This window comes from Corythoichthys intestinalis, chromosome 19 (assembly GCF_030265065.1).
Source record: "Corythoichthys intestinalis isolate RoL2023-P3 chromosome 19, ASM3026506v1, whole genome shotgun sequence".
Classification (NCBI taxonomy): Eukaryota; Metazoa; Chordata; class Actinopteri; order Syngnathiformes; family Syngnathidae; genus Corythoichthys; species Corythoichthys intestinalis.
The window spans coordinates 10,598,254-10,612,201 of NC_080413.1; the positions used below are offsets into that span (position 1 = coordinate 10,598,254).

Here is a 13,948-nt window from a genome sequence, read left to right on the forward strand (position 1 = left end):
AAGGCATGCTAAGATTGCACTTTCAAAAGAGAATTAAATGCGCAAAACAAAATACACACAAAATAAAATTTGTTTCTTCAACTATGCAGAGCTGCACTTTCATTTAAAAAACATCTCAGCTTAGCCTCAAATGGTATTAAAAATATATCAATAAATACAGTAAATGAGGATATAAGTACAACAACAACAACAAAAAAAACAATTGGCTAACTTGCATCGATAAAGTCCGCTAGCTTAAATGCTATAAACTGCTAACAATTTTTATCATTTTTTCAATACTCTTAGCAAATCGCTCAAACACGTGTTCCCACAAAGACATAAGTAAAAAAAAAAAAAAAAAAAATTTTATATATATATATATATATATATATATATATATATATATATATATATATTAGGGCTGTCAAAATTATTGCGTTAACGGGCGGTAATTAATTTTTTAAATTAATCACGATAAAATATTTGATGCAATTAACGCACATGCCCCCGCTCAAACAGATCAAAATGACAGCAGTGTAATGTCCGCTTGTTACTTGGTTTTTGGTGTTTGGCGCCCTCTGCTGGCACTTGGGTCCAAATGATTTTATGGGTTTGGGGAGTGAGATTGGTGTAATTATTGACATCAACAATGGCGAGCTACTAGTTTATTTTTTGATTGAAAATTTTATAAATTTTAACAAAACGAAAACATTAAGAGGGGTTTTAATATAAAATGTCTATAACTTGTACTAACATTTATCTTTTAAGAACTGCAAGTCTTTCTATCCATGGATCGCTTTAAGAGAATGTTAATAATGTTAATGCCATCTTGTTGATTTATTGTTATAATAAACACAGTACTTATGTACCGTATGTTGAATGTATATATCCGTCTTGTCTTATCTTTCCATTCCAACAATAATTTACAGAAAAATATGGCATATTTTATCGATGGTTTGAATTGCAATTACGATTAATTCATTTTTAAGCTGTAATTAACTCGATTAAAAATTTTAATCATTTGACAGCCCTAATATATTTACATATAAACTAAATTAAGAATGCATAAAAAAATATAGTAGCTTATGTTGGTTTTAACAGGGAGCAGCTGGATTGAACCATATTAAATGAGTTATGTCATATTCACTGTTGCCACTAGAAGGCAGTGTATCCACCAAAATTAATAAAACTAAATGGAAACGCTTTAGAAATAAACCATTATAACGCCACTCTAATTAAACAAATGCCCGAAGCAGCAAAAATGTCAAAACTTTTTTTTCTCATCTAATTACTTGAGTTAATTGATCAATCGTTGCAGCTCTAATCTATGTATGTATATAAATTAATATACATATACAGGTATATGTACCTATATATAATATATACGTGTGTGTGTGTGTGAATACATAAATGTAAATATATGTATTTATATCTTAGTTTTTTTTTTTAGCAATATATAGCACTAAAAATCTTCTTGTCAAGGGACTACTGGTGCATGCACAGTCATGTTAATCCGACCTCAGAAAAGCTGATAGCCTTGAATTGAAATGTAACATCACAATCACCAAAACACAAAAAGCGTTGCGAGAACATCCCGACATACGTTTAGCCTTCACCCAAACACCACAACCTTTTCAATCACCTGTCCAACAAGATGTAAATATGCGATGTGTCATGTAGTCATAAACATTCAAATTCATCTTAAATCTCCACTCCTCTACACTTTTGATAACAAAACACATTGCCACCTTACTGCATTTTTAGATTAAACTCTGATGTACCAAATGTTGTGTTTTATCAGCACGTTTGATTAGTGTGGAGTTTTCAGCCCCGTCCAGCATCTCATATCACTCTTCGCAAGGTCAGATTGTCGATACGGTTTGAGGTTAAATAAGCCCAATGACACTAAACAAGCTCCCCGCTGATTATTTGTCATGCTTCAATTGCATAAACGCCTTCATGGTTGATCTGATGTCAAAGAAGTGTTGCAGCCTGCAGACAGACAAGTAATAAACAGAAAACAAGCTCTTTTCATCCTTCTGTTCTGAGTTGAATTGAGTTTATCACTAATAGACGTCCAATCCGTTTGAAATGGATTGGACGTCTATGACGATCAATGTCAACCAATGAGTTTAATTTTGTGGTATTTCATGTCATTTGCTGTTGATTTTCAGTCACTTGCATTCATTTCCTGGGTCGACTGACACGGAGATGACACAGACATTAACCGGGTCGCGTCCTAGTATAATGTCCGGGACTTAACTAACGCAGGATTTAGGTGGAAACAGGACGGAGGTTTTTTCTGCATACAAGCAGGCAGGAGTGTCTCAAGAGTGATTTGAAGGTTTCAAGGTAATTATTTTATTAAATAGCACCATAGTTGCACTTTGAAATCTTGTGAAAAAAAAAAGGATAAAATTAGTGTAACTTTGGCTTGAAATATTTATGTAAAATAAATGATAACTGCCTGTTTTTTGCTTTTAACCAAGAATCTAGACTGTTTTACCTTCATATCTATAGAAAGCCCACGATTTAAGAATTTTCAACTTAAAAAGCTTTCTTTTGTGGCGGCCGCCATGTTGGATTACACAATACCTAACTTTGGCTTGAAATATTTACGTAAAATGAACGATAACTGACCGTTTTTTTGCTTTTAACCAAGAGTCTACTCTGTTTTACGTTGTTATCTATAAAAATTCCACGATTTTAGCATTTATTTACAAGAATTTTCAACTTAAAAACCTCTTTGTTTTGTGATGCCCGCCATGTTGGATTTTGTATCTCTACACCAGGGGTGTCCAAACTTTTGGCAAAGGGGGCCAGATTTGGTGTGGTAAAAATGTGGGGGGCCGATCTTGGCTGACGTCTTTTACGTAGAACAATATATTTAAGCAAATTTTAGCAAGCCATCCTGTGCATCACATTTGTGTTATGATTTTTTAAAGTTAATAATTTCAACAATCTCGCAACTAGCCTTAGCGGGGTTCTCTTTTGACTCTCGGGCTCTTGGGAAATAATGTTGCTGTGAAATTAAACTAGCTTCAATTTGCTTTAATTTCTCGCTGCGTATATTCCCTTTAATCTTGTCGTACATGTCAGCGTGTCTTGTTTGGTAATATCGCCTCACACTGAGCTCTTTGAAAACAGCAACTGTCTCTTTGCAAATGAGGCAGACACAGTTTTTGCGTATTTTATTGAAGAAATAGTCCGTCCAATTTTCACTAATCTCTGAAGCGTCGGCGGTCACAGTCAACTTTCTTTTTTTTGTTGTTGTTGTTGATTGTCGCCATTTTAGAAAATTGGAAGTAAAGGGTCACACGGGGTAATGTTGCTAAGAGTGCTGCTGCCTTTTAGTGGGTGAATGAGGAGCAGCATTTAGTGTGTAAGCTACTTCATATGCTAGTAGCATTACTGCTGACCAATTTATTAAGTCTGTGTGCGGGACAGACGTTATTGATTTTATGACCGAGGCTGGGGCCGGATGAAATTTGACCACGGGCCGCATTTGGCCCGCGGGCCGGACTTTGGACATGTCTGACCTAGACTGTTTTACGTTCATATCTATAGAAATTTAGCCATTTAAGCATATATTTACAAGAATTTTTAACTTAAAAAGCTCTCTGTTTTGTGACGGCCGCCATGTTGGATTTCACAATACCGTAACTTTAGGTTGAAATATTTACGCAAAATGAACTATAACTGCCCGTTTATTGCTTTGAACCAAGAATCTAGACTGTTTTAGGTTCATATCTATAGAAATTCAAACATTTATTTACAAGAATTTTCAACTTAAAAAGTTTTTTTTTTTTTTTTTTGTGACGCCGCCATCTTGGATTTTGTATCTCTACACAATAGCGGAATTCAACCTTAATGAGTTGTGATTTGATAAAGAAAAATGCCAAAAATTGCTTTTTTGACATGATTCCGCATGCTTTTCTCAAGTATGAAGTTTCTGATATGAAAATTGAGGGATTTATTAGCTGTTGAAACAGTAAATTAAAAAAATGAAGTCGCTATTTCGGGTAAATGCTTATACAGGGTGACCCCAAAAAAACGGGCCCCAACTCTGATTAGGCCCCGTTTCTTAGTGTTTTGTCCGAATGAAATGAAACTTTGGTCATAACTAGTTTATTATATTCAAAACATCACATCAAAACACTAGGGCAGACATGTCCAAAGTCCGGCCCGGGGGCCAAATGCGGCCCGTGGTCAAATTTCATCCGGCCCCCAGCCTCTGTCATAAAATCAATAACATCTGGCCCGCACACAGACTTGGTCAGCAGTACTGCAACCAGCAAATGAAGTAGCTTACACACGAAATGCTGCTCCTCATTTACCCACTAAAAGGCAGCAGCACTTTAACCCTTTATTGCAAAATGTATCACAATTGATACAATTAAAATGTATGATTTTCAGACTAATTTGGAATTTTGACATTTCTTTTTGGAAAAAAATGATGGATGCAAGTCGACACATGCATCTGCAGGTTCCATGAGAAAAAAAAAAACATGATTTAGCATGGGTTATAGATATTACAGCGCTTATTACACATATTCATTTTGACTTTTCTTTTCACAAATTTGAAAAATAGGTTTCATTAGGACCTTATTTTTAAAATTTTGGGATTCTCTAATAATTGCTTCATGTTGCAGGTATTTAAGGGCTAAGCAACATTACTCTGTGTGACCCTCTACTTCCAATTTTCTAAAATGGCGACAATCAACAAAAAAAAAAGTTGACTGTGACGGCCGATGCTTCAAGGATAGGTGGAAATTGGACTATCTCTTCACTAAAATATGCAACAACTGTGTCTTGCCTCATTTGCAAAGAGACAGTCGCTGTTTTTAAAGATTTCAATGTGAGGCGATATTACCAAACAAGACATGCTGACATGTACGACAAGATTACAGGGAAGATACGCAGCGGGAAATTGAAGCAACTTGAAGCTAGTTTAATTTCACAGCAGTAGTGTTTCGCAAGAGCCGGAGAGTCGAAAGAGAACGCCGCAAAGGCTAGTTGCGAGATTGTTGAAATTATTCATTAAAAAAATATAATAAAGCAAATGTGAAACACTGAATGGCTTGCTAAATTTTGCTTGAATATATTCTTCTACATAAAGGACGTCAGCCAAGGTCGGCCCCCCACATTTTTACCACGCCAAATCTGGCCCCCTTTGCAAAAAGTTTGGACACCCCTGCACTAGGGTCTTTGGCCTTTTTTTCTCCGTTCTACAGCATATGTTCTAGATGGCCTCCATTTAGCTCCATGCATTTCTTGAGGCGCAGCACGAAGTTGTCCATGATGTTCCTACAGACTGGATTGGTAATGGCTCTCATCTCCTCCCTGATGGCGTTCTTGAGTTCCGTGATGGTTCTGTGTTTCCCTGCGTAGACTCTGTCCTTAAGATAGCCCCAAAGAAAAAAATCTGGGGGGCTTAGGTCCGGGCTATGGGGTGCCCACTCAAAATCAGTCTTGAGACTGATCACTCGGCCTCTGAAGTTCTCTTTCAGCCAATCTCGGGACAGGTTTGAGGTGTGAGAACTTCCTCCCTCTTGCTGGAACCAGAACTTGCTCATGAGCGACGGGTAGATGGTCTGGAGCTCATTCTTGAAGGTTTTGAGGACTTCCACATACCGCTCCTTGGTGACTGTCACTGCTGCGCCAGATTCTTCGATGAAGATTGGTCCATTGATGCCTCTGGCCGAGATTGCCGCCCACACCGTGCACTTAGGAGAGTGCAGGGGCTTGGTGGCTACTTCATTAGATGAAGCCCACTTCCATCTTGATGGAAAGGCGAACTCCAAGACAAATGTCTTCTGGGGGTCCTCCAGACCCAATGAAGTAGCGCCTCAAGAAATGCATGGAGCTAAATGGAGGCCATCTAGAACATATGCTATAGAACGGAGGAAAAATGGTCAAAGACCCTAGTGTTTTGATGTGATGTTTTGAATATAATAAACTAGTTATGACCAAAGTTTCATTTCATTCGGACAAAACACTAAGAAACGGGGCATAATTAGAGTTGGGGCCCGTTTTTTTTTGGGTCACCCTGTATTACAATTAGGGGTGTCAAACGATTACAATTTTTAATCGAGTTAATTACAGCTTAAAAATTAATTAATCGCAATTAATCACAATTCAAATCATCTATAAAATATGCCATATTTTTCTGTAAATTTTTGTTGGAATGGAAAGATAAGACACAAGATGGATATATCCATTCAACATACGGTACATAAGTACTGTATTTCTTTATTATAACAATAAATCAACAAGATGGCATTACCATTATTAACATTCTGTTAAAGCGATCGATGGATCGAAAGACTTGTAGTTCTTAAAAGATAAATGTTAGTACAAGTTATATAAATTTTATATTACAAACCCTCTTCATGTTTTCGTTTTAATAAATTTTGTAAAATTTTCAATTAAAAAATTAAGTAGTAGCCCGCCATTGTTGATGTCAATAATTACTTACACAATGCTCATGGGTGCTGAAGCCTATAAAATCAGTCGCACACAAGCGCCAGCAGAGGGCGCCAAAACTCTGAAAAACACAAGTACACATTTCACTGTGCTGTCATTTTAATCTGTTTGAGCGGGGCATTTGTGCGTTAATTGCGTCAAATATTTGAATGTGATTAATTTAAAAAATTAATTACCGCCCGTTAACGCGATAATTTTGACAGCCCTAATTACAATATTTTAAATATTGCTATTGCTCCTGAAAATATAGGTGATTCTCTAGGCATTTGGTGATTTTTGTGCATCTAGCATAAAATATTGAAAATATTTGAATTTAAGTTTTTGAAAATAGGCACCCTACAGATCGGCCCCGAGTCCCGTCAACATAGTGAAGTCTATGTCTAAAGCAGGGGTGCCCAAGTCCGGTCCTCGAGAGACCCTATCCAGCTTGTTTTCCGTGTCTTCCTCATTTAACACACCTGAATCAAATGATTAGCTCATCAGCAAGTGCTGCAGGAGGCTAACAATGATCCTGATTATTTGATTGAGGTGTGTTGGAGGAGGGAGACATGGAAAACAAGCTGCATAGGGGCTCTCGAGGACCGGACTTGGGCACCACTGGTCTGAAGTATCAAGATACAGTGCCTTGCAAAAGTATTCGACCCCCTTGAATCTTGCAACCTTTCGCCACATTTCAGGCTTCAAACATAAAGATATGAAATTTAATTTTTTTGTCAAGAATCAACAACAAGTGGGACACAATCGTGAAGTAGAACAACATTTATTGGATAATTTAAACTTTTTTAACAAATAAAAAACTGAAAAGTGGGGCGTGCAATATTATTCGGCCCCCTTGCGTTAATACTTTGTATCGCCAGCTTTTGCTCCAATTTCAGATGCAAGTTGCTTGGGGTATTTTTCTATCAGTTTTGCACATCGAGAGACTGACATTCTTGCCCATTCTTCCTTGCAAAACAGCTCGAGCTCAGTGAGGTTGGATGGAGAGTGTTTGTGAACAGCAGTCTTCAGCTCTTTCCGCAGATTCTCGATTGGATTCAGGTCTTGACTTTGACTTGGCCATTCTAACACCTGGATACGTTTATTTTTGAACCATTCCATTGTAGATTTGGCTTTATGTTTTGGATCATTGCCCTGTTGGAAGATAAATCTCCGTCCCAGTCTCAGGTCTTGTGCAGATACCAACAGGTTTTCTTCCAGAATGTTCCTGTATTTGGCTGCATCCATCTTCCCGTCAATTTTAACCATCTTCCCTGTCCCTGCTGAAGAAAATCAGGCCCAAACCATGTTGCTGCCACCACCATGTTTGACTGTGGGGATGGTGTGTTCAGGGTGATGAGCTGTGTTGCTTTTACGCCAAACATATCGTTTTGCATTGTGGCCAAAAAGTTCAATTTTGGTTTCATCTGACCAGAGCACCTTCTTCCACATGTTTGGTGTGTCTCCCAGGTGGCTTGTAGCAAACTTTAAACAAGACTTTTTATGGATATCTTTGAGAAATGGCTTTCTTCTTGCCACTCTTCCATAAAGGCCAGATTTGTGCAGTGTACGACTGATTGTTGTCCTATGGACAGACTCTCCCACCTCAGCTGTAGATCTCTGCAGTTCATCCACAGTGATCATGGGCCTCTTGGCTTCATCTCTGATCAGTTTTCTCCTTGTTTGAGAAGAAAGTTTGGAAGGACGGCCGGGTCTTGGTAGATTTGCAGTGGTCAATAAATGTTGTTCCACTTCACGATTGTGTCCTACTTGTTGTTGATTCTTGACAAAAAAATTAAATTTCATATCTTTATGTTTGAAGCCTGAAATGTGGCGAAAGGTTGCAAGATTCAAGGGGGCGGAATACTTTTGCAAGGCACTGTATATCACCATTTCAATATTTTGTTACGCCTCTAGTACACTGAGCGCCATAGTATGACACAATTATCTTATAACTTTTATTTCAGCCAAATATAATGTTGAACAGCCGACTTCCGAGGGTCCACTATATTTATTTGAGCAGGAGGTTATCAATTTTGGGCATTTTTCTCGTTGGCACGTCTGTTTCACAGCTGTGGTTAGCCATACTGGGCTATGTGCAAACCTGGCCTTCACACTGCCCAAGTTAGTCCCGAACACCGCAATTCTCTTGTCACATTTCATTAAGCCGCCGTCTTGCTTCGTCTGATCCTGTCTGTCGGGCCTGCAGGAGGAAGGGAAGCAGCAGTCGGGGGCGGGAGAAGAAGAAGAAGGCTCGCCGGCTACAGGGAGGACCTGATTGTGCTCTGGCATCCGCAGAATGACATTATAGCAGCGCGGTTTGACGATAATAATAATCCTCCGCGCAGCTGTATAAACATTTAACTGACATCCACTCCCTGGGCACGCCGTATGTATCTTTAACTTTTCGGGCTAGTCTGATGCAACTATTCGTATCTCCGCCCAGCTCGCCGGCAGTACTCCATCCGCATTTGTTTATTGCCATAAATGTCAGCGGAAAATGAATGTTTGCATCACGTCCGAAGAGAGGGAAAGCACACCGTGTGACGAGTACTAGTATGTCGTTTACGCTTTTCAAAGCGGGAAGTCCTTGTGCGACTTTTCTCAAGGCGGCGACAACCCCCCTCGCTATCGAGCGTATTTCCCGGTAACGTTTGTCTCCGTTCGTGGCACTTTGTGTAAATATTTATCGGACTGAACTAACTCTTCTGTATACAGTAACCCCTCTTCCACATACAATCTCCTCTGGAATGCCATCTAATTGGCGGTTTCCTCTGTTTATCCGTAGTGATGTACAATCAGGTAAAGATAAAGCCTTAAATTGAAAAGGAAATCAAATGCACCTCCCCAATTCTCCACACACCATGTCTGTAATTCACATGCTAGATTACCCTTACGTGTCATTTGTGTTTGTGATACAAGAAACAGACTCCAGATGGCTCTAAGGGTAAGACGTATCGCTACAGAAGCCGGTGTTTGACTCCACTTCAGCTCCTTCTCTGCTCACTCTCATGCAACAATGAGGAAATAGCAATTAAAGCTTCCCAGTTTAGGGATTAATGTGAGTAGTGCCTCATTCAATAAAAACGCATGACTAAGATTAGACAAATCTGAGCACATTGCTTTAGTCCGAACACATCCTTGACACTGTGCAGCCGCGTATGTAAACGGAAGGCAGGAAACGAGATCCGCCAATTTTCGCTCTGCCCACACCATGCTGTGTTTTTGTATATGTCTATGTAACAAGCAGACATGTCTATAGACTGGTCTTGATCCAAAAACTCAATGAAAGCACATACAGTGGTACCTGAACTTGAATTCTTCCAGTGACCAAGCTCAAAACTGAATTTATTCAAACGTCAAATACATTTTAATCATTGAAATGAAAATGCCATTTAAAGTGCCTGTGACAGGATAAAAAAAGTATTGAATAGCATTATTATATGAATTAAAGTCATTTCGAGACAATTCGACTATATACAACAATTTGGCAAAGCGCAGATGACAAGAAATTAGTCTTTTAATCTGCCATTTAGCCCCGCCTATCATTATAGCGCTCTAGTGTCCTCAGCTGGCTGATGACCAGTGTTGGGCACGTTACTTTAGTTATAGTTACTCACTACTTCTTCCAAAAAGTAACTGAGTTAGTCACTGAATTACTCCATAGTAAAAGTAACTAGTTACCAGTGAAAGTAACTATTTCCATTACTTTAAAAAGAAGTTGTTGTATGTCAAAGAATTTGAAATTTTCTGAGCAGTATTCGAGTCAGTTGAATAGAGAAGAACAGACAGGTAGTTGTGTTATAAAACCTTGTAATATTTATTGCACCTCACCAGCAACAGTTTTATCCTACATTTGAAGTGCAACAAAAATAAACAGATATGAATTGCTTACCACAGATATCGACAAAAGCTTTGCCCCGGGACATAAATTACACTTTACATGCACGTTCTTTCCTTTGATTTCGACCAAATTGAAATAGTGTTTATATCTCCACCTCGTAAAGGACACATTTTCCTCTGAATGCTCTGCCATCATATCCCTCTGCATCTGTTTTGCGTGTGTGTGTTTGCCGCACGCGCTGTTCCGGTGTTCGACCATTCCTTACTACGCGGTGTAATGTCTACACAATGCTCAGCGCACTTGCGCAAGCATCCACACGCATGCGCACATCGGTTAGAAGCGGCGAGTACTCACTATTTTTGTTTTTATTTAGTTATTTAGAACCTTTTCACTGCCTCAAAGACACTTTTTGCATGTATTAACCTCTCATACTTTTAACCATTGTGTTTTTTGTGTTAGCTTTGAAGCAGTTGACCACATTAGTCTCGTAGCGTATTTAAACCGTCCTTATTTGATATAACTACATTTAAGTAGTTAACTGTTAACTGTTCGGTTTGTGTGTGAAAAAAGTATTTCCGTAAGGCATTTTTTTGGTTTGTTCTGCCTGTATGCATCTAAACAAAACAAGTTTAGAGCGCACGGTAGTACTTTGGTGTCAAATTTGACTAATGTTGGACGTTTCGGCGATGTAAGAGATTTTGGCAGAACACCAGCTCTGGAATACGTGCGCTATTAGGCTCGAGCGTTTACATCACAGAATGGGGGATCACGTGAGATTTGACAACAACGCAGCCATATTGGAAGCAGGTCTGGCTCGCAGGACATTAAACTTTAACTTGCCATTTCAATACAGAGACGAACTCGTTACTAAGGCGAAGAACAGATATGTGATCAAACTTAAGGATGTGAACAATGTTGACCCTCACGAGCAACCCGAAGACAAATGGAGTAAAGATGTCGACGGGCTTCCACGCGAAATGGACATTCTGCTGTATTTATTGTTTGGTGTATGTTACTAAACGATTCCGAAATTACAAATCGCTACAAAGCTACGAACAGTCTTGCTGCGGATGGGTGCAGGACCTGCACATTATGACCGTATCAAACGGCAACTCCATCGTTCTTGCAAAGGTAGCCTATGTGTGTTTACTATTTTCATTGCCATGAACCTGACCGCACCCCAAGTCTTGGATGACAAATAAACCGAGCAGAGTAGACTCGCTACGGCTGGTAGTGACGAGATTTGTCGTTCACTTGAGTAAACGAATCCATTCCGGTTCGTTCAGTAAAAGGATTCGTTCAAACAAATCGTTCAACGAATCGTTCGCCCCCCTCATCTCCCTCCCCGCCCAAACGAATCGTTCGGTTACTGAACGGGAAGTGACGTTGCTGAACGAATCACCAAAGACCGCTTCGCAGTATAACTGAACGGGAAGTGACATTGCTTGGTCCCTCCCTCTCTTCCACATTGACCACTCGTCGTAGTTTCAGAAATGAGTGACAGGCGGTATCATTCTGCTTTCACAGACAGCCTCGTCTCCCTCCTGCTGCTGCAAAAGCGAGGGAGAACTTCCGCGTCGTCTGTCCTAGTTCTATGGGCTCAAAGTCATGGCTCGTGCTTGCATTTCGATTTAGGACACGGTTAAACATTTTCCTTTTGTGAGGGGAGTAGGGGGCGGGGGCGCACGGACTTTCTTTAGGTTCTTGATCACACATACAATCACATATACAGCATGTTTGCTGTCACGAAAATAAAAATACATCGAAAGTTTAATTTCTGAATATGGAACGACCAACACATCATATTTACATCTTGCTCTGTTGTATTTTTGTTTTTTTGTATTAAGATGATCGTGTTGAATTTTTGCACTGGTATTAATAAATAAAATAATCCGGTCAGCTCCCCTGTCGTCCCCGCATCTCAGATCGTCAAATGCTGACGAGAAATAATTGTTTGCTCTTTACGATGTCGCCTTTCTACTCTCATTAGTCTGTTAAGAAAAATGTAGACATATTGCGACATCTCCCTTGTCCGCGTGCTTTGTTTTTGGGCGCTTGAGTAGCACATGATGGACGGATTGACATAATTTGTCAAACCAACCAACACCTGACACGAAAAAAAAAAAAAAACACTCGGAAAAAAATTACATGTATATACAGTTTCATTGCAAATCAGTATTATGGTGATCATATTGTTTTTTTGCACTGGTATTAATAAATAAAATAATCCGGTCAGCTCCCCTGTCGTCCCCGCATCTCAGATCGTCAAATGCTGACGAGAAATAATTGTTAGCTCTTTACGATGTCGCCTTTCTACTCTCATTAGTCTGTTAAGAAAAATGTAGACATATTGCGATATCTCCCGTGTCTGCGTGCGTTGTTTTGGGCGCTTGAGTAGCACATGATGGACGGATTGACATAATTTGTCAAACCAACCAACACCTGACACGAAAGAAAAAAAAAACACTCGGGAAAAAATTGACATGTATATACAGTTTCATTGCAAATCAGTATTATGGTGATCATACTAAATATTTTTTTCTGTGCACATATGAGGTAAATATCGCTGCCATGAAGCCTCCATATAGTGACAGTTCTCTGCCCGCTTCACTGCCGTCACGCGACCGCAGCTCAGCTTTTGCTTGCCTCGTAGCTACCCGTGTTTTAAATTACTGTAAATTTGATAGTATGTCGTCATAGGCAGTCACGAGTTTGTTGAGAAAAGTACTACTCTAAACAATGCTCGCTAGATTTGTGTGGTGTTTTTGTCTGTTTGAGCAGCATTTGATAGGCTCCACGTTAACAAATATGTGACAAAGTCATTTCCTTTCATTTTCTGATTCGTTCACCGCATAGTCATTACTGGAAAATCAAGTTAGCAGCAAGCTAGGTCAGGAACCGGAGGACCGAGTCACTGAACGGGAAGTGACAAAACTCAGTCTTGCCCCCCTGCCTGCAAGCTGGCTGCTGATTGGCCACACGTGGACGTGAGTGACAAACGCCCTGATTCTGTTTCCGCTCCCTCCCCTGCCCGCGATGAGGCTGGCGTCTGATTGGTCGTGTGCGGTGTCAGAAGACGCTGCCGCTTGCTCAACGCCCTCCCACGCAGCGAACAAGCACCACCTTCATAGAACGAATCAGTGCAGATGATGATTAGTTCGGTCTCGTTCACCAAAACAATTCGTTCAAAAAGAACGAATCGTTCGCGACCGATACAACACTAACGGCTGGTAGTTTCTTCAATTTATTCAAAGTAAGTAACGCACCGCTTTTGACCGCCAGTAACAGTAACTGCGTTGTAACGGTGGGAAAAAAATAATTAGTTAGATTACCCCGTTACTGAAAAAAAATAACGCCGTTATGTAACGGCCTTATTTATAACGGCATTATTCCCAACACTGCTGATGACGCAGGATAAGGGTAAAGATTTCAGCTGATTCAGCCCATTGAGGGGGAAGATTCACAATGAGGAAAATGTGACAGAGACCAGAAAATTGTTATCATTGTTTCAGTCTCTTTACTCCAATATTTTTACAGGATATTCTTTTTATCTAAGTATTTTTCCCCAATTGATAAATAAATGGTGTGGTCTTGACAAGTAACAGTCTTGTGCTAAATGCATTTATTCAGTACGACAGGGCAAAATTACTGCAGAATGGTCAA

The 13,948-nt window shown here is 39.6% G+C and overlaps 1 protein-coding gene across 2 annotated transcripts in view; it reads left to right on the plus strand.

The window, feature by feature from the left end:
* The window catches only part of plcb1l (phospholipase C beta 1-like), a 480,463-nt gene that overhangs the window by 139,031 nt on the left and 327,484 nt on the right, over positions 1-13,948 (plus strand). The window lies entirely within an intron of this gene.